General features: G+C 46.0%; 1 protein-coding gene across 1 annotated transcript in view; it reads left to right on the top strand.

The window, feature by feature from the left end:
* Blimp-1 (PR domain zinc finger protein 1) overlaps window positions 1-21,822 on the top strand; it is a 159,645-nt gene that overhangs the window by 74,016 nt on the left and 63,807 nt on the right. Inside the window, exon 3 of the mRNA XM_089569161.1 lies at window positions 20,825-20,868. The gene's annotated coding sequence lies outside the window, so the exon portion shown is untranslated. The remainder of the gene's footprint in view (window positions 1-20,824; window positions 20,869-21,822) is intronic.

Raw genomic sequence — 21,822 nt, 5'->3', positions numbered from 1 at the left:
TGTTTTCTCTTTTCTTTCTATTTAAAACAAGCGGTCGCATTGCTGCTATCACATCATCACCATCAAAAGAAAGTGTCCATTGAAACTGGCATAAAAAGACGCTTACAACCCTTTCCATTATTTTGATCCTCTTAGAAACAGGAGGAAGGGGGGGGGGAGGGGGGGGGGAGGGGGGGGGGGAGAACAGCGGTACGGATAAGGCTGCACGTGCTACCAGGAGCGGGGACACAAAGCGTAAGCCTTTGCAAGGTAATGCATGCCGAACGGAGAGTCGAAAACACAACGCCTTTATTCGAGTTCGGGTGTGAAAACGCAACAAGTGTATTTATTCACGTTATTTTCATTTCTTTACGAGGACAGGCACAATGTGCGGATACAGAAATGCACCAACGTCGAGTGTGAAACTGGATAAAAAGAACACACGGGACCGACTGCAACTGCGAGCTCACAATGAAAACGCGAGTCCCATTCATTCCTTCCCACCACTCGTCGCGCTTCACTAACGAAAACAAGGCGCTTAGCTCGGCTGGGATAGGGTCGGTTGCTTTGTCGACCTGACATGGACATTTTTTATTGTATATTTATACTTCTCTCGTTGTTTTTATTTGTGGCGCTGCTAGAAGGGGGAATTAACAAAGAGGTTGAGGGGGGGGGGGGGGGGGGGGGAGTTGGGAGGAAGCGCCGGTTTCGAATTCATTTGACTTTCACCCTTCGAAACACCCGCGGAACTTCTCGAAAATCCCACTTGAGTCGGGGCTTTTAAAAGTAAAAAAGAATAGAAATAAAAAGCAGGTGAGGCACAAGAGGCGATGCTCTTTTCATTTCGAAGCGATACAGACCGTCTGGCAGCGCTGCAATAGCATCTACTCTAGCGCCGCCGGTGGTGACCGTCTATGCAAGCGAAGGTGATTGCATACGCCGCCCGAGGCTTGCGAGTGAAGTAAATCCACTCAACGTGCTCGACTTCATTGTACTCCGGTGCGCGACCCGGCGGCTCTGTCTCGGAAGTTCTGCGTGTGTGTTTGTGTTTTCTGACTTCTATATTTGAAACTGGGGCTCCGTCGACGGCCGACACGGACGAGTCGAAAACGATCGTACCCTGGGAAAGTTTTGCCGCAGCTTTTATTTCGGGGCTATACGTATTCTACGCGCGACGAGTCGAGTGTCAAATTAATTGAGCGGCTGTCTCGCGCTGTCTCGGACGACGTAAGGTGAATATACCTGTTAACAAAATCTGTCCTCGTGCTGTCGCTATACTGCGAAGGAAGTTTGTTTGTTTGTTTGAACGGTCATACTTAAAGAAAGAAACAAACAAGCGAAGCGGCAGCACCGAAGCTCGGCTTAATAGGCTGAGGCCAGTGATGTATGTATGCGTGTGTAGAGAAAGGAAAGATTGAACGGATTAAAGAAAAAAAAGAGAAACAACTTCATCGGTTCGTGTGAGGAGCAAGGATTGTTACTTCGTTCACTAGAGTATCCGGGATCACTGGCTCTTTCATCTGCGAAAAAAACATTCGCGCCGAAGATTGTTCGGCAGCGTATTGACGGCAACGAGAGCTGGAGAGGCTCTCCGCACGGCGAGTGTATGCAAATTTTAGACAAAAATACTCGAAGTCGAGAATAAGGTCATCCGTTTTTGCAATGGTCGTTTTTATTCACTTATTTTTTCTTTCCCCACAGAATCGACATAGTTTTCTGGCACACCTCTGGAAACGAACATCGGTTTGTTTTCGTCTCACTGGAGAATTTCGGGGAGATTTAAAAGATAGCTATGCAACAGTTTCTCGTCGACCTATATATCGGGCTTCTTTATAATACAGAAACAAAGACTTTACGAAGCTCACATCTAACGCACACTCCATTCTATTCAATTTTGGATAAGTGTAGCATTATATTGCCAACATACCAGTTAAAGCTCAGCGCGCAAACATACCACGTGTCATGTTTTCTGTTTTGAACTTGTTCCTTTTTGATATATTCGTTTTCGCTCATCAAACGAGTTCCCTGCTGCGACAGCATTTGAGGGGGGGGGGGGGGGGGGGGATGATTAGCGGTCACTGCTGCGTGCGAAAAACATTTATGAGATTTTCATGTTTACCTTGATGTTTCCTCAGCTTGATTGTGACCAACTTCGTGTTCGTGTCGCTTTTTTCTGCACTAAAAAGAAACCAGGGTCTCTCGTTTCATTCTCATTGCATAGAAAGCCAAGCGGGTGATAAGAAACTTGGGCTCCCACCAGAAGCCAGGCATAAAAATAGACTCTCGCTCTTGTTTTTGTTGCGCACATATACACGCGCGTTCACTGAATTCGCTCTATTTGCGACATTAGCCACGCACGCCCGTGTATCCAGTGAACCGACCGCATTACGCGCGAACACATCGATCGATGTGATCTCTGCTCCCTCACTCGCGCTATTTAGTGGCGCGCTTTCGGTTCGTTACGCGAGGTGGCGTTCATCACCGCCCATTTGGCAAGCTTTGCGGGTGCCAACAAATTACGGCGTCGAGTGCCAACAAAGATAACAAAGAAAACAAAGGCTGGCTGTAAACCATCGGGAGCTCTTAACGCGCTAGAGTGATGCAGTGCAGCCGACGTGAAGGACATCGCAGCAGCCAGTCCTTGCACCGCGAAGGCCTTTTCTCTGTTGTTATTCTTTGCATCGACCTGATTATCCTATTCGACATCGGTGCCGCTGCAAATTTGGCAGCTCAACTGGCCAGCCTATTTGTACACTTATCGAAAGTGCATAGCTTGAAGCAAGTAGCGCTGGGAGAGCTCAGGGGGAGCATTTATAGGATGATACTGGAAGTTTTTACGGGTGGCATTGATTCCAGCAGTGTCTATACACATGCGGCGTTCAACGAAGATACAGCAAACCTGTATGAGACTGGTTTAATCAGCTGTTTACTGTTTTAGTGTGTTTAAACAGCTGTATACTCTCTTAGTCTGTTACTCATCCGTTCTGTAGCTGAAGCTCCTCAAGTCCGCGCGATGATGTCATAGAAAACTGACAGTTACCTAAGACGCGATTGTGTCAGGGCCGTATGGAAGTGCAATCCTCGGTCACGGAAATCAAAAAGGGCTTATAAGGTTACGCATATATCTGTTTCTTTTAGTTTCACAAATTGGAAATGGAGTCTTAATCACAGGCCTTACAATCAATCCTCAACATATAAGGCATACACTCGTGCAAGAACCGCACTTTCTTGTTTCGAGATTTTCACGGGGTGCAACCCTTACGCGAGAGCGGAATTTCTGCACTTAATATATCCCACTACACTGGAAGCCATATTATCCGTACCCGGTCTGTGCGACAACCCATATTTCAGGACGGTTTACTATGGGCCCGGGTACCCTTTGCAGACATAACGCATTGAAATTCTGTCGATGGGATTTGGCACTCGATCGTAATGACGGTTTAGCTGATCGAGGTTTCGAAGCGAGACTTCAAAACTCGCGAAACCCGCGACCGTCGGCGTGAGCTGACTCGCCTCACCTGTTTTGCCGTTCGTTTCACTGTCGAACGCGTGCCCGAAATCAATCGTGCCTTGACATCATTTATGAGGCTAGATTGCAGTGTTCTTGGTAGCACCCGGCGCAATCTGCCGGGTGAGAAAATTTAAGCGCACGTGAAGTGCAGTTGTTCTTCGGCGAAATTGCATTTTTCGATTTTCCAGGTTCCAAATTGAGGGGAGTGGCTCTTTACGAGTTCATGCGGCCCTTACTCGAGTGCACACGGTGTTACCTTCTAAGCAGAGCCAGTTTATATTTGATGTGATTAAAAGCTCGAATAGTAATAAAAACCCTGTTCGTACATGGGGAAAGGTCAACAACGCTCACCATGGCGTTCTCTTCACAAAAAAAAAAGTTCCCAGAACGATTTGCAGAAGTTTACAACATGGTTTCTGTTTGGTTCAATACTATTGGACTTCCTCGATGCACTTCGCTTGAGGCACAGATTATTTTCAGAAGGCCGTTCCACATGTACTAAAATGTAAAGGTTCTTGAACAACAAGGACTCATTAAAATATTTGTCTTCTACTTGCTCATTTCATGGCCTTTACGTTGTTCATATTGCAACGGATAATCAACGGAATGCACTTTTTTGCTCGTATCGGACTGATATAGCTGTAGACTTCGTGCGATATTTTCTCTACTTATTAAATACGCAAAAACATGGAAGCATTGGTATCAGTTATGCCTTCCACGATTTGTAAACATTAGAAATCATTCTTTTATTTTAAAAAAATACATATTTCATTTGTCTTGACAGTGCATAGCGTTAACAAATACACAATGGCATTGTCGATGGCATTGCAGTTATTATTACTGCGTTTGATCTCTCCACAAATTCTGAGGAGGCCGCGCTGAAACGTGAGCCCCCCCGAACAAAATTTCTGGCTACGCCACTGCAACTTATTCCCTTTTTACTCCCATACAGGCGTATTCGTGATTAGAGTGCACGCTCCCCGCCAAGAAAGAGCCAGTTAATCCGGAACCCTTTTCGAGACATGCGTATTATTTGTCGAGAAGAAAGTAACGTACTTACGTAAGAGTTACAACTAAGCGGGAAAAGATAGGCAAGTATATATGCCACGCTTAATCAATAACCGATTCGCGCGCGAAAGCCGTTCATCTCTCTCGATTTTGCGGACTTCCTGCACAGCCTATTCCCGAGGCGCGAAGATAACACGGAAAACCTGCGTCCCAGGCAGGCGGGACGTGAAAAACGTGCGAACGCTGACGCAATTAGAGCCGCGACTTTTCATGCCACAGCTCGAAAGCAAGCTTGTGGACACCTTCTCTCGCACGGTGGCTGATCGAGATTAGCGGGCTGAAAGAAAGAGAGAGAGAGAGTGTGACGGATAGATAGAGAGAGCGAGCGAGGAAGAAGTGCGTCTCTCACGCGGGGATCGCCACGGCCGCGACCTGAATATATGCGACTCCGACGGCGCTTACGTGCGCTCGTGTGCATGTTACTAAATATCCGTCTCCGATAAGAGGCGACGGCTTGTTCCCGCGTCGCGTGCTGGTTGGGCCTGCTCAAGTGCGAGGAGATCTGCGTTGAATGCCACAACCTTCCGACGCGACCCTCGGTGGTGCGTTATGTAACGCCGGTAGGCCGGGATCGCCGTAGAAGCAGGGGCGGTGTTAAAGGGGGGGGGGTTATTCAGTGAGCTTTTCCGAGTACTGCGCGAATTAAGCGGGGTAGCGCAGGCTGCCAGATCGGCTGCTCAATCACGTACTTCTCTCTTCCGATGCTTAACTGGGCGTTGGCGTCGCATGGTCTTTTTTCTGCATAAACGAATCGCTTTCATTTGGGCTTCCGTCACGAGCTTGAAGTTTATTAAAAAGTATTACCGCTACTTCCAAAGGAGAGCGGCAGGAATGTAGTACGTCTCATTCGCGGCCCGGTTGTGCAAGTTTTATTAGCAGAATTTGTCTCGCACTTTTCGTAGATATATGTTTAGCTTGTAATCTACGAATGTACGGAACTTGGTGCGGCTTACCAATGAGGATAATCTCGGGAAGGCTAGGTCAGAGCGAGTCCGAAGTGACGAGCATCTTGGAAAAGGGAGTGCCGTCAATGGATCTAAAGTACTACTGCCTCGGGAATACTTGCCACACTTCTCTCTTATTCCGGGTTCCCCTGAACACATAGTACCCATAATTTGGGTATGTCCGAAACGTCTGTTCGCGGCTTTAGAAATATTTTTTTCGCAGTCTACACATTCAAATGCTAGAAGCACAGAAGATACCCGAGCCTCATTTAGCCGTAATCTTTCTGCGCGGACAGCTAAGGTAAGAGCTCGCACAATCAGCGGTTTAATTGCAAAACTGACGGCAGGCCAAAATGAATAAGTATTTTTCGCAAGCAGCTCTTCGTAATTTTTAAACAAGCACATTAATGTATACGCCCAGCTTAAAATCTGCCATTTCCGGAATGCAAATGCGTCCAATCAGTAGCAAACGTTGCGCATAACACAATGCGAAGAAATTAAAGGGACACTGAGGACAAATATAAGTTTGACTGTATAGGTTCTAATTGTAATTCATCGATTTTATTGTGTTAATTGATTGTATTGGTACGTTCTAATAAGAAGGACTCTACCTTCACTTAAGGCGATGCATTTATAGATAACCGCTGGTCCTTGTAGGTAACGGAGTGGATTACAAGAGAAAGCAAACGTAGCAGGGGGCGGCAGAAAGTTAGGTGGGCGGATGAGATTAAGAAGTTTGCGGGGATACAGTGGCGGCAACTGACAAAGGACAGGGTTAATTGGAGAGACATGGGAGAGGCCTTTGCCCTGGAGTGGGTGTAGTCAGGCTGACGATGATGATGATTTATAATCTAGAAAAGACGAAGAAAAAGTTAAACACAGGCATCGCTACCACCGGCGGTTTTCGCTATAGCTAAGCGCTGTTAGGATAAAGCAGGTTTTGTGCGGATTCGTAAGGCCAGGCTAAGCCGCCAATTCACTTCCAGTCTGCCATCATGGAGTCGAGTTCGGTCATGACCATGAGGAGGTTTGAATCGAGCTAGGGGAAAAAAATCCTGATTATTTATTTTAAATCCAATTTTCTGAGCAGTAAACGCTTCTTTTGGTGCCAGACAAACATCGACACAACCCAGACAGAACCGTACAGTCGATGTTTACCAAACACAAAAGTTCGATGTGGTTGCTCTCACAGTGTCTACTTAAGTTCAACTACTCTTGAAATGTTCATAACAAATATATTCAACGAAGCTTTTAGTTTTGTTTATTGACGTGCAGAAAGCCTACACATGTAGTGAACACCCTAATCGATTAAGCAGCTACTGTCAACAGCCTTGGCCAAACGGTTTACAGTCTCGGAAACCAACCTCTCCATCACGCGTCATAAACGAAGCAACGCTTAGAGCATAGTAATCAAGCCTAAAATATTCGGGTGGCAGAAGAACGGAAGAGAAAGAAGAATGAAAACTGCACAGCATTTAAAAGAGAGCCCCATTTCTTTTGTTATCACTGACGGCGAGACACACAGAGATGCGTCCGTCGTAAAGTGTCATATGGCTCCTGCTTACGGAGCACACTAACTAGGGACGCAGAAGGACCTAGGGACGCACTGTACGCAAAACAAAAACAAATATCTATCTCGACGTGATAGCCCGGGTAAAAACAGCTCCCCAGGGTCCTGAGTTGTTTTGCCTATCATTAAAGATAACGGCACACCGGGCACGCTCGAGTGCGATCCAGGAAAAAAAAAAAAGCAACCAAAAGAAACGTTTTCCCGTGCAATGCCGTTTCATTCGTCGCCTTATTTTGCGCTCGGAGCGTCGCTTCTTCGAAGCAATACAGCAGTGGCCGTCGACACTAGCGAAATGCTTGGAAAGGAATGCCCGTCGCAAACTGACATAGCTGCTTTCGCAGTCGCATTCAAATCACCAGAAGCGACATGCCTCTCGCACACGGCGGGAAACCACTTGATCAACTGTACACAAGCTTGGAGAAGATAGAAAGAAGAGAAGTATACCCCGGATAGAAAGAAGACACAGAGGGCGCAAAGAGGCGTATATAGTAGGCAATAATCATGTCGTCTCCGGGGCGCTGCAGAAATTGATGACCGCCCTGGGATTCACGCGACAGGAAGTGGAGAGGAGGAAATGGCCAAGCTTTTCCCTTCTCTCCATCTCTCTGCTCGCTTCAGTTACGCCGAATAGAAAGAAGAAGCCTCCCTGTGAAAGGAAAGAGGGCGTCCAAAGAAAGAGAAGCAAAAGCGGGCACGGCTGCGTATGCGTAGAGCATTTGCATTCGTTCGCCATCCAAACGTATAACGAGCTCAAACGAGCGCGTAGGCTGCGATGAAGAGGCTGTAACAGCGGCAGATGCAGCAGAAGCAACTGAGGGCCTTCTTGTTCTTTTCGGCACTGCTGTTGCTGTTGTCAAAGCGAATTATACGGCCGTTTCTTCGGTTATTCTTTTTGCACTTAATCGCGGGAGCACCCACTGCTTACTATAAATAAAAACGGAATAAAGGGTGGTGAGGAAAAGGATGGAGGAAGGAGTACTACAGTAGTTGCGTAACGACTTCACGACGACGACCTTATGCAAACAGCCCCATCGTGGAGTCTATAATTTAATTTTTTTTTTATCCCTCGCTTTCAGCTTTTGGATTTCTACAACTGCGTTCCTGTTACGCCAACGACAGCCGCGTAAAAATGTAAAACGCTCTCGTAGGCGTAGTTTTTTGCAGCTTCGCCTAATGAATTGAGTTACGGGCCTTGCTCATAGACTTCTGTTCTATCTCAGCGCGAGAAGTATAGGAGTTGCACTTTTAACGATGAAAGTTTTCGGGAAGTGTACGAGTGCGCATCAGAAACGAGGCTCATCAGTCGACTTTGGACTAGGTGCTTTCGAGCTATATAGCTCGTTGATGTGCGAAGCGCGGATGGTGACGTTCGTTTTTCGACAAGAATGATTCGTAAACAGTGTTTGTGAAGAATATAATGTGTTACCACCCGCGCTTAGAGTGAAGAGCGACAGATATCACGAACTTAGCTTATTGAGCAACTAATGAATGCAGCTTAGTGAGCATGAAAGCTTCAGGGAAGCCTTTATGGGAAACCCATGCTGTCAGTCATATAGGTATAAAGTTTACCACGCTGTGGGCAACACGAAGAAAAATTTTCTTAACTTTTTACCTAAAACTTCGCTTTATTTAGTCACACTATGCCACTCTGTTTTTCTGTTATTTAGTGCAGGAACGACAGCACTCGGGTATATAACACTCGTTGAGACAGGTCGCCGTTCACTTTCATGTCATGCCATGAAAGAAACAATAAAAGTGCCGCTATATATCAGTGAGTGCCTCTGTGTTGCTAACACTGGGATATTTTAGCTCATGCGTCAAGCTCAGAAGTGCAACCAGAAATGCTGCGCTATCTAGTCCCCGAAGGTCAGCAAACAAGAAAACACGATTTGATAAACTAACTTTCGGAGCGTCCACCAGCGAAAAAAAAATCAAAGGAGGTATTGCAGTTCTCAGGTTTGCGGAATGACGGCAAGCACTCCACTGTGGAAACCACACTAGCACAGTGCAGCCACGGAGAGTTTTTTTCATAGTGCCGTGGCGGCCGGTAGAGTATAGCGTGATTTTGGCTGCGCGCTTTAAGGAACCCCAGGTAACGCCTGTATTAATCCAGAGCCTTACGCCTATACGCGGTGTCGCGTGTGTTATGGTTAGTATAGACCGACACCATCTTTACAAATATAGAGGACGCTCACACTCGTCAGAGGTTATCGGGTTGCCCTACCAGAGGCTAACAAAAGTGGCCGGTGGCCTACCTAGGCCACGCGACCCTGTGTCATCACAACCTGCCCAACCGAATGTGAGCAAACTGTCCACCGTCGCGGACGGCAGTTAAATTTATGATTGGTCGCGGGTTATCGACGACGCCGTCTGCTTCCGCGGTTCGCTTATCACGACGTTTAAGAACTGGTTTTCATGTAGAGTTGTCTAGACTCTCTATAGTTTGAACGACTCTATCTTCCAGGGAATGTAGCGCACGCGGCGGCATATCGGACAACACGAGAAGTTGGCGCGATACAGGGAAACACTAATCTGATTTTGCGCCTATGGACGTTGTGAGGGTGTGCCCAAAATCACAACACACAGTTGTTTTGACGTTTTAAAAAGATATAAACTTTCACCGAAATTCACCGAAATAGCTAAATCCAAACATCAGCTGCACCATTCGCATTAGCCTTCTAGTTCACGTTTCCCTGCCTCCCATAAAGGCGACAACTGTATTTATTTATTTATTTATTTATTTATTTATTTATTTATTTATTACAATACCTTCAGGGCCCCAGTGGGGCGTTACAGAAGGGAGTGGTTAAAAAAAGTATAAACAATGCAGCAAAATGAAAAGAAAAAGTAAATGCAAAATGTAATGTAATACAGCAAAGAAAGAAAAAAACGTAAGCTTGAACAAAATACAAATCAGATTAGGTAACAAAACAGCCTAGTCAAACACATAGTTTTCCGCGGCATTTTTAAATAAACAGGTGTCAGAAATATCGGCAACCAAGGTGGGCAGGTGGTTCCAATCGCTCGCCGTCTTGGGTATAAATGAGTTGAAGTATGGATTGCTTCGGCAGTATGGAATGCGTACCTTGTGGCGATGATCCGTGCGAGGTGATATGAATGATGGTTCAGATAAAAGATCCCGTTTTAGCTGATGATTGTGGTAGTAAATCTTGTGAAAAGTTAGCATTCGCGCGAGTTTTCTACGAAGGGAAAGGCTAGGAAGGTTCAAAGTATTTTTCATTGCAGTTACACTAGCAGTGCGGGAAAAGTTAGACAAAATAAATCTGGCGCTACGATTCTGTACTGACTCTAACTGATTAGTAAGAGTTTCATGTCCCGGGTCCCACACAGAGCACGCATATTCTAATTTAGATCTAACTAAGGTTTTATAAAGTAGCAGTTTTAAAGAAGATGGAGCCATGGAAAAATTACGACGCAAGTAGCCAAGCATGCGGTTAGCATTGTTAACAACATAATCAACATGTGCCTGCCATGAAAGGTTAGAAGTTATATGAACCCCTAAATATTTATATGCGGTAACTTGCTCAAGGAGAGTACCTGAAATATTGTAGGGAATAAGACTTTCGTTAGCAGATCGGTGTGAAATACGCATGACCTTACACTTGTTAGTATTCAGTCTCATGAGCCAATTATTACACCAATTAGATACCTTATTTAGGTCACTTTGAAGTATGGATGAGTCTGAAGCGGATTTGATTACTCGATAAATAACGCAATCATCTGCGAAAAGCCTAATTGTGGAGTTAATAGAAATTGGCAGGTCGTTAATGTATATTAGAAACAATCAATATAATCAATTTCCTATGGCACTTTTAAGCATAGTTCACCGTGCATATCTGAACGTTTCATTTCTATTTGTTTGATAATATATCCAATATAATTTGCAGAATTATGCAGAGAGTTCCATCGGTGCCATAATTGAGCATACTGCCATGATAAGTTGAATGCAACTGTTAAAACTAAAAAAGAATAAACATTTATACCTGATACCAGTCATTACTGAATATTATTGCATGGTTTTATTTATATCTGTTTGTTTATTTTCCAGCCCTCGTCTCTTCGACAGATGTATAATCTAGCCCTCTAACCGAAAAGTTTGGAGACCCCTTGTCAATAAGTTCAATTCACTTCCTCCATCCATTTTTCGGTCCCCCGCACCTACCTTCCTTCCTTCCTTCCTTCCTTCCTTCCTTCCTTCCTTCCTTCCTTCCTTCCTTCCTTCCTTCCTTCCTTCCTTCCTTCCTTCCTTCCTTCCTTCCTTCCTTCATTCCTTCATTCCTTCCTTCCTTCCTTCCTTCCTTCATTCATTCCTTCATTCATTCATTCATTCATTCATTCATTCATTCATTCATTCATTCATTCATTCCTTCCTTCCTTCCTTCCTTCCTTCCTTCCTTCCTTCCTTCCTTCCTTTGTCTTTCCTTTTTGTTTCCCCCGCCGCGGTGGCTCAGTGGTTATGGCGCTCGGCTACTGGCCCGAAAGACGCGGGTTCGATCCCGGCCGCGGCGGCCGAATTTCGATGGAGGCGAAATTCTAGAGGCCCGTGTACTGTGCGATGTCAGTGCACGTTAAAGAACTCCAGGTGGTCGAAATTTCCGGAGCCCTTCACTACGGCGTCCCTCATAGCCTGAGTTGCTTTGGGACGTTAAACCCCAATAAACCAAACCAAACCAAATCAAACCTTTTTGTTTCTTTAGGCTCCTCCATTCCCTTAGGAGATGTTGGCCGCTGCACCCCGGTGCGTTGCACTCTTTCCCACCCCGTAAGGCAGCGTATATTACGTGGCATTCGCTAAGCGAAAGCAAGGAGGCGATAAATCGCGCGTAATAAGAAAGCAGAACAGGAGACGAGAGAGAGAGCGATAGATGAGATGCAGTGATATAAGCCGCCGCTGCGGTGTATCGTCATTGCCACTGCCGCGCTGGAGAATAGGGCAAGGATACGGGACGGTCGACCTTAAGTGGCAGACCCTGGCAGACTCTCATGTTGCTCTGTCAGACCCTGGCAAAGTCTCATGTTGCTCACCTTCGTCACTCAATGACGCCGATGAGGCCAAGGAGCCGAGGCCCCGCTCTTAGTCAGAGATAAGAACGCGCCCTCGGAGATGAAGATAACGGGAAAGGGAGTGGGGCCGATAGGTGTGCCCTTTCCTCGATATCTTAGTTTCCGCGTTGATTCACTTGTCCCGAAATAAACCCACTGGTGTGACGACAGAGTTTCGCTAGAACCTATAGCTTTCCTTTCTTTCTTTTTTGCTGTTTTAAAAGCGTGAAGAATAATAATGTGTGCATTATTAGAGTGGAAAGAGAGTGTGTAAGAGAAAATGAAAGGTGGAGAGGCTAACCATTAAGAGGATTCCGGCAGGTGAACCCACACTGGAAGAAGGGAAGGATCGTTGGGGGGGGGGGGGGGGGGGGGGGGGGAGAGAGAGAGAGAGAGAAAAGAAGGTGGAAAGATGCCAACAAACCGGGCCGATTGCTATCATATCTTAGCTAAACTCTGAGTGAACTTTAACAAAGTGCAGAACAAGGTTGATGTCGATTGGTATAACACAGCAAAAATAACTGAAATTGGCAAACCGGTCATGAACAAACGCAGAAATGTCCGCACTTCTTGGTTGTTACTTCGAATACTCCCTGTGTGCATTTCAAACAAGGCATAGAAACAATTAACTTCCTTCGTACTTTGCGGCTTAGAGAAGCAATGTAACGGGAATGCTTGCGTCATAAAAGTGAAGGAAGCTGTACTGGGAAGTTTGAGCTCTGCGTAATGTGGGGCACGCCGCCTGACTGCGGTGTCGCAATCAGCACAAAAAAAAGGCGTATCTACAGTCAGTGTCAAATGAAAAGCAAACAAGGCAATGAAAATGAAAATAGTTAAACGAGATTTTAGCTGAAGGAGAATGAATACTAGAGATGGTGAGAAGGCGATAGCGCGGACGTTTCGATCAATTAGGCCGGTATTTTATTCTGCAGAACCTAATATTTTTGTGCTCTTATGTTCACGTTTCACTTATAACGTTTCGGTTTCATTCGACGCTGGTGGTATGTTACCGCACATTGTCAGGGCGAACCGCACTTGGGAGGCGAAAGGAATTCAGTAATGCGTCGCTAGATTGATACTTTGATAGATGTACACGAATCAATAATATAATTTGTTTTCAAGAAAGAAAAATAAACAAAAAGAAGTATTTCAATAGGCGAGTTCATTTTATTCAACAGAATAGACTACAATATATAGATTAGAATAAATTGACCAGAAATTAGTCGGAAGGTATTAAATCATTAATAGATTAATATCGGCAAGCATGATTGAATGGGGTTTGTGTGTGCATGGCCGCATAAGACAACCTCGAGCGCTGTGTTCCACGGCTCTTGTAACATCATTATTAAACATCTGTACTAAATAAATTTAACATCCTACGTATAGTCTTCTCACTAGTGGCGGGAATGGTTTTGAGTTGCTGTGAGATTGGTGGGGATCGGTGCACATGCGTATACACATGCGTATGCGCTTGTGTCTATGCATGTGCTGTTGGAATCTCACAGCTCCTCACCCTATCGCTGAGAGGAGCCAATACCTTCTACGGAGGCAGCCAAAAAGCGCAGCAAAACACTGAAAAACTCGGGTCATTCACAACTATAGAGTAAGCGACAGCCTTGCCGTGGAGCCTACACAAGTAAGCTCGCGGCTCGAGAAAAAAAAATCACGCAAATATTTCTAGCATATTCGTCAATCGCTTGTGACACGCATTTTCAGCCTTTACGTAAGAGCCACGGACCTTTACGTAAGAGCGGAAAAGGTAAAAAAAAAGAAAAAAAAAAGACATGAAAAGACAGGGCTTCGCGGCTCGGTAACCCCTCCGTCGCGCCTCAATAAACTCGAGGCGCGGTGTCTCTATGCGTGTGTATGTGCGTAAAAATACGGCCGACGCGAGGAACAGTGCGGCTCTTTCGAAACCATGAAGCATTGCAGCAGCTCCAACCCTGGCGGTCGGAGGGGACGCAAAAAAAAAGAAAGAAAATAAAGGCGAAAAAGCAACGCACAAGGGCAGACTTGCGCGGCGGCCAAGGAATGCACATTACGAGCGACCTTCCCAGGACACCCAGACGAAGTTGAAAGAAGGACAGCGGCGGCTGCTGCCGGCTCGCGATACGAGTTGAGCGAGCGCTGGGCGAAGTTGCAGTGTGAAGATACCCGGATGGCGGGCCGAGTGAAACAAAGGAAGGCTGAATAACAATGAAAGTATTAGCGTGGCATCTGATTGAACAGAAACAGCGCATGCGTGCATCGCTTTGGACACCGTAGGCATTTCACGCAATATACTGAGGCAATCGCGAGGTATTTCAGCGAGCATTTGAAACGAGAAGAGACTATGATATTCGGTAGAGTCAGACTAAGGAAGGCTGAATAGTAATGGCATTATCAGCATGACATCTGATGAAGCAGCAACAGTGAATAAATGCAATACTTAAGCCATGCGACGGATGCCTTATGTGTTACTTGCTGGCATGCGGTACCTTAAGTATCTCGACGTGAAGTATTGCGGTTTTGGCTTGTATCTACTTTATGCCATACCAAGGCCGCCGCGCTATTGTTTGTAAAATCAAGCTAAACACTTTAACCGCACTACCTCTACCATGAATGTGTTTAAATAAGCTGCTCGCTTTCGTCAGAGGTCTGCAAGATGGGTCGCTTGATCTGCGAGCATCGAACATGGCCTCTTATTACACTCATACAAGTTTTCTTGTTTGTATTTCTTGCATTAAACTGTACTTGACGTTAATTAATCCCCTCTGACGCGAATGATAACGCATGACGGGACATCCAATAAGCCGCAGACAGTTCAGACAAAGGGCAGAACTCGTTTGAAGGGTGTTCTAGCTCTAGAACGAAACGAGCGTAACTTGAAAAAGGCAGTGAGATTCAGTATATCGATGATCTAACAATGTGTGCGAAAGAGATCTTGTTCACAGTATTGCTGCTCTGTAAAACTGTGGCCAATAAAACGGGTGGAGTATAAAACGCGAAAATAAAACAGCCTTCACTTCTTGACCCGTCGATGGGAACGTACCGCACCGGGTGAAAAAAAAAATGACTAAGAAAAAAAAGGCAGGACACCAGCGACCACGCACAACAAATAGTGATAGTTATCGCGTAAACGAATCTCATTGTACTGCACCGAACAGACAGCAGAACAAACTTTTCACCGCGCGGAAACTCTTATCAGTTATAACCAATAAACCTTCCAGGACGATGTCTTGAATCGGTTCCTCGGCGTCCTTTGTCAATCGGCTGACCCTTCTCGAGGTCGTTGTACGGGTTGGAGGCATTGATAAGATCGGAGGTAAGGCCCGTTATTTAACTTCTGCTTATCTCTTCCATCTGTGCTTTGTTTGCTCTTTTTTCTTTTCTTAGGCCTACCTTCGCATAAAACGTTGCTTCGGTCCGTCCCCAAAGCCGGCGTGACCACTGAGAACCTTCGGGTAAACGATGGAGGTGGCATGCTATGGAACAACTCCAAAGAAACCACTTGCGAACAACGAGGTGTCCTTGAGAGCGACATAATAATTAAGTAAGAAACTGGAAGAAAGTAGAAGAAAGTAGAAGGCAAAACTAATTCAAGAGTCCAAGAATAAACAGAGTTCGTAACACGTGCGTAATGCCTGATTGATACCTGCATCATACTTTTCCACCATGACCCGGTTTGCTTGTTCGACCATGAGATGCGATCGTCTAGGGTTGATCTCGATACGATTACAGCGGCTCGGCAGTTGGCTTAGGAAGCCGTAATAAAGCAAGTTAGGGCGGCATGGGCATGGGTCCAAAATCATGAACTCTGATCGCAACACAGAATATCGCGTGCTGTTTTGGATCCGTAAAAGCGTTAGAAGCGTACTAAGGTTGTTTTCCTGGCTCGAATGCACCGTGCCTTTAATGAGGTCTGACACTGAGTTTTCTCCATCACCAAATTTTGACAGGTGCCAAAAGAACCACGTGTAAGGCTTCGCCTCGAGATATATAGTTGCTTAGGCATTGTATTATATGTACGAGTAAGTAATTGCACTACGGCCACAGAGACAAGTTAAGGAGAGATATACTTGTCAGGCTATTTGACCTCTTGAAGCATATTCGCGAAGTAAATGTCCAAAAAATTAGTTAGTTCATTTAGCGCAATAGTTCGTCGATAACACAGCGTGTTTAATGACTTGTGCCTTCACTCAGTCACTGAATGATGCCTCACTTTCAAGGAGTGTGTACGGGTAGTAGCTGCAAAAATTACCAACGCCTAAATATGCTATGCGCACGGCTACGCAGTAAATCCAGAGCCGAATACAAATGAACTACAGCTGAGCCTCTTTATAACGAAGTTGAAGGGATTCGGTGATTACTTCTTTATAGCCGTAGCTTCTTTATAGTCCGTGTTTATCGACCTTGTAAGGATAATTGTCATTCCTTCATTATATCCACTATTTCTTTATAAACCGCTTCGTTATAATGAGGTTCGAGTGTAGAGTCTTTGTCAAAAGTATACAGCCCAAGGGGTCTCCTTCTGATCCCCGCAGCGCGGCTCCTCTTGCATATTCAGGGGCCTTAATTTCAAGAAAGCAGGAGGAACTTAAGTCCTCAACCCTGTAAAGCTTAAGACTGTCAACAATGCTAAAGAGCCCTGCTACACGACTTGGAAGAAAATCCCCTGGGCTGAACATTTTTGAAAAAGACTGTACATCTATCGTATCTTTCATAATTTCTTGCTATATATCATCTCAAATGTGCACTCCCCACCTTCCAAAAATCTCGCCGTCGCTGTTTGTGTGTGTGATATCACATGGCATGCTCACATGACTCACTCACTCACTCACTCACTCACTCACTCACTCACTCACTCACTCACTCACTCACTCACTCACTCACTCACTCACTCACTCACTCACTCACTCACTCACTCACTCACTCACTCACTCACTCACTCACTCACTCACTCACTCACTAAATCTATTACGTGAGCTGACCCGCCACCTACTGCCTATGGCAAAGGTCATAGAGAACACTGAGGTGGTCTGCCACATGCCAAAGGCGCATGAATACCTGAAGGTATCGACAGGCCATGCCAGTGGTGAACCGCTGGAAAAGGTCTCTATTAAGGCAGCCCGGACATTATTTTATTGGTCGGCCATAATGAACCCCATCATAATTCGAGCCTTGTCTCAACATCGCACAGTCCGTTGCCAGACTATCAGGACTTGGATGATTGCCGGTCGTCGTCATTGTTTCACCTTTACGCGCAATATCCCACCCCTGGGACGCGGATGCATACCACTGCCTCCGTCCCGACGGCACAAGCGAGGCTTTCGGTTTCTTTTGGCATACGCCAGTGATGTTTTCGAGAGGCCGTTCAGCCGATTAGCGATACTTATTAATGGGCTTGGCTCGGCAACTTGGCCTCATTGCTCACTCACGCGAGGCATTATTATTGGGCGTCGAACGCACCCCCCCTTCGAAACCGTCCTGGCACGTAGTTAAAGCTCGCACCCATTCCAACGACCGCTTTGAAATTTCTCTGCGTCTCGCTGCATTTGTGGTGTGAAGGCAAGACTTTCGAAAATGAAAACAGATTTTGCGAATCAATCACAATTACCCGTGTCTTTGTAGTTGGTGCTGCGTAGTTTGCTGTGTTCCTCGAATCGATTGTTATAGCCGAGAATGCGGATCATTTTTTGCTTACTACTGCAGAAAAAAAGAAAGAATGCCGTACTTATACGTTGAAAACACGCCGAGAGGTTCACACGCACGCGTCTCGTGAGAGGGGCGGATTGGTCACGTCCGTTGCCCCACCATAATTGCATAACGGCAGCGACCAATTTGCGAAGGCCATCCCTTTCTCTCTATTCCCTCTCTCTTCCTTCGCCTAGCTCCTTGCCTCTCCGTGCACCCTCCTCCCTTTTTCTCGCTGCATGTCGGAATTCCAGCGAAGGTCGCTTGTAGCTGCACACGAGCACAGCTCACTGCGCCAGGTTGACAGCGGCGACCACGACTGTCAAGTGCGAGAGAAAGAAGAAAAAAGAAACACAAAGAAGAAGCAAGAAGTATACAAGGAGTGAAAGCGACAGGGCTGGCTGAACAAACGGCGAAATGAAAGAGGTGCTCGCGCACCGTAGCACAAAGTACAGGCGCTGATAGAAGGGAAAGCGAGCGGACCCTGGGGAGAAAGTACGCCCATGGAATTCCCGTTCGGCGTTATATTTACCGCCCGAGTCATACCCGATATAAGCGAGCAAGCTAGAAGCCGAAGCTGAAACTGTGGGCGTGCCTCTCGCTTTTATACTCGGCCGCACACCGATAATTTTCCAGCCCCCCCCCTTCCTTGACGGGGGTGGCATTCGTCAAGCGACGACGAGGTTACCGAGGGTAAACCAGAAGTGGCGAGGAGGAAATAAGAGAAAGGGGGAAAGCAGTAGGCTGAGTTTGCGGTCAAGACAGACTTTGTGGTTCTTTCTTCACAGTTCGAGTGGAGGGAAACGAACGAGGAGGAGGGAGATAAGGGCGAAGGAAACAAAGCAGATAGTGGGGTGTTGCGTGTGCCTGTCACCGCTCGCGCCTCTGGGTGTGTCGGGCAATCGAAAGCGGCATGAAAACACTCGAAATACTCCTTCTCCCGCTTTCTCCGAAAGTGTTTTCTGTTTTTGTTTTTTTTTTTAATCCACAATTTCCCACTTATTCTCTCTTCCACACGTGGCTTGCGCCATTTCGTTTTCCGGAGCTATAGCAAGCAGCGCGTTTATTCACGAGTCCGTTGTCTGCATGGAAGCGAGGCCGAATCGACTCGGCGCGTTCGGCGTTCGAAACGGTGCGGCGGGGAATGCCGAGTTTAGATGCGAAATGTGCGAGACACCACAATGCGAGTGTTGTGCTTTTCGCCAACGGCATTGCGTTCGCTTGTGTCGCTTTTTTTGTTGTTGTTGGTTTTTCGAGCAGCGCAGCCTTGAAAACGAACGTTCGCTTCTAAGTTCGTCGTTTTATGCGTCCACACGCCCTATGCGTGAGCAGAGTGCGCAAAGAGGGGCACTGGTTAGGACTTGCTTTTCATTTTCTTTTATACATTGAGCGGCTACAGTAAACCGATGCGCATAGTCTGATATGTATGTTAAGGCGTTCGTTAATGCTAATACGGCGTTATTCATTCTAAAGGGCGTAGATATGGGCGTGGTTTATACGGTCTAAACTGGTTTTAAATGTATCACTAAACAAGCTTAACCTAACTGTGCTGACATTCTTTGTCTCAGTTTAGTTTGACAATGAGGCGAATCAGAAAGTTTTGTATTCTTCATTCTATATTTATCCGATTCTGCACCTTTATTTACAGGGCTTACAAATTCACCCTGTTGTATCAGGAAATTTGTCTCATTCTGGTTCAGTCGGCTCGCAGCTGACGGCTTTAACTATATCTTCGACCTTTACGTCCGGCAACTCACGCTGAACTCTGGGAGAGAGATCGTAGAAGCACAGGTTAAGAATTGCTTAACGCCACGAACTAATATCTGCGGGGAAAAGAATTTGCTGTCGCCTTATGGGTACTACAGAATAGGTGACGTTTTCTTTAATGCTTGCGCCCCGCCACGGTGGCTCAGTGGTTACGGCGCTCGGCTGCTGACCCGAAAGACCCGGGTTCGATCCCGACCGCGGCGGCTGAATTTCGATGAAGGCGAAATTCTAGAGCCCCGTGTGCTGTGCGATGTCAGTGCACGTTAAAGAACCCCAGTTGGTTGAAATTTCCGGAGCCCTTCACTACGGCGTCCCTCATAGCCTGAGTTGCTTTGGGACCTTAAACACCAATAAACCAAACGAAACCAAACCTTTAATGCTTGCGACGCAGGGTTGGTTACTTGAGAAGTTGAGCGACGAGTGGTAGAAGAATGGGTTAGCCTCTTCTAGGATGTTATTCTTCGTTGGTGCGAATCAAGCAGTGGCCTAGTTAATAACGCAGAAATTTTATCTGAACGCGGGAACGTTCTGTGCGAAGCTGCACTCAGCAGTAGTATACTTGATTGCTTATAGCACCGTTTATAGTCCCGTTACTATTACTGGGCGCTCTTCGTGGCCGCGGGTACCATTACAAGAAATGCTCAAATATAAATGTAGAAGTTCCGACATTTTGACCACACGGTTTTGTGTTGCATGATCTTCTAAGACGATGTGCTCGGGCCTAATGGCGCAACATGTGCACAAAATTATATAATCTATCCATAGTTCTAAAGAAAAAACTCGACTGAAGTAATTCGCACGTCTTTTTCAACTGGAACACGATGTCATCAGTTCAGTCTTCACTCTAAGAACGGCACAGAAATTCGTGAACTTCTACGCTGAATCTCAGCCTTCTGTGGTTTTGTGAACTCGGGGACTTTGTTCCAGTACGGCTTTGATTTCATCTCTTGATACTTTTTAGTCTTCTCATGGTCTTAGCAAAAGTGTCAATAGAAGGGAGTATATAACTAGCGCTTCATGTGTGCGATCACCTTTCACGTATTTAATGACAGTGTTAATTGTAATATCGGATTATTCTGTTTTCACAAAACTTTAGGGTGATGGCATGTATAACGACGCTCTGGCTCTGATGATTTAAACTTGACGCTGTGTTGTGATTTTCGCTTCGCAATGACTGAAATGTAGAAAGACATTTTTCGTGTTATTGTGTAAAATATTTGACATTCTTCCTTCTCCTCTCTCGTGCAGAAAGTCAAGCCTGCCAAGAGCAAATTTTTCACTGACTGCAGCCAGTGAGTACACTGAACTTCCTGTACTTCGTAACTATTTTAGTTTTGTGAGTATGACTCGTTATGACAAACAATCATTGCAACAGAGTTAGCCCGGCGTAAGACCTGAAAAAAAAGTAACCAAAGCAAAAAAAAAAAAGACGCCTGCGTGTCACTGAGTTTAACCAATGACGGTTACGGCTCTGGTTTATTTCAGTGCAATCAATCCTCGACAAAACTGACTTTCACTCCCTCTCCCGCAGTCTTAAGTCGTACCGTTAGCTTAGTAAAGTTTAGTCGACCAACGACTACGCATTTCCCAAGCAGGTGACCGCTTGTCTGGAACACGTGATTAGTATTATTGAAAAGCAGTGTCTGACCAATGACTGAAACGGTGTGATCTGGCTAGAGTTTAGCCTGAATCTATGTGTATATGTACAGTATACACAAGCCTGTTTTGCTATTGGGCAGTGATCCTCGACAACTGACTGGCGTGGCTATAAGAATTCAGGACTTTGTCTTCGGTCTGTAATCGGGAACCGAAACCATTACAAGACACGGTAACATCTGTACAGAAAGGAAAAAAAAATGAGAAGAAAAAGCAAGAATGGCGATAACAACACGGCCGACATCAAAGACTACAATCGGTAGCAAGATGATTTCCGACGCCATGCATGTCGCGCGAGACGTCAAAATGCAGGTTTCGTGAGCGGACTATTTCTCGCTACCGGAGCAAGGAGGCTGCGGGGTGTGGGGTAGAGGGGGCTTCTTCTATACATGCTTACTACGCATGCAGCTTCAGCGCTGCCGTAGATTCAGTGCGCGCATGCATATATAGGATGCGCACGGACTGCACATATAAGCACACTGCGCGCGAACAGCGAGGCAATCGCGTGCCACAAGACCATCACGCCTTTTGGCGGCAGCCGCCCGCTGAGCTACTTTTTCGCGGTCAGACACAAACCACCGCGGTAATGA

Source organism: Amblyomma mixtum, chromosome 2, assembly GCF_055824585.1.
Source record: "Amblyomma mixtum isolate Tamu chromosome 2, ASM5582458v1, whole genome shotgun sequence".
Classification (NCBI taxonomy): Eukaryota; Metazoa; Arthropoda; class Arachnida; order Ixodida; family Ixodidae; genus Amblyomma; species Amblyomma mixtum.
The sequence above is the reverse complement of the archived record's forward strand: the minus strand, read 5'-3'. Positions and strand labels throughout refer to the sequence as shown.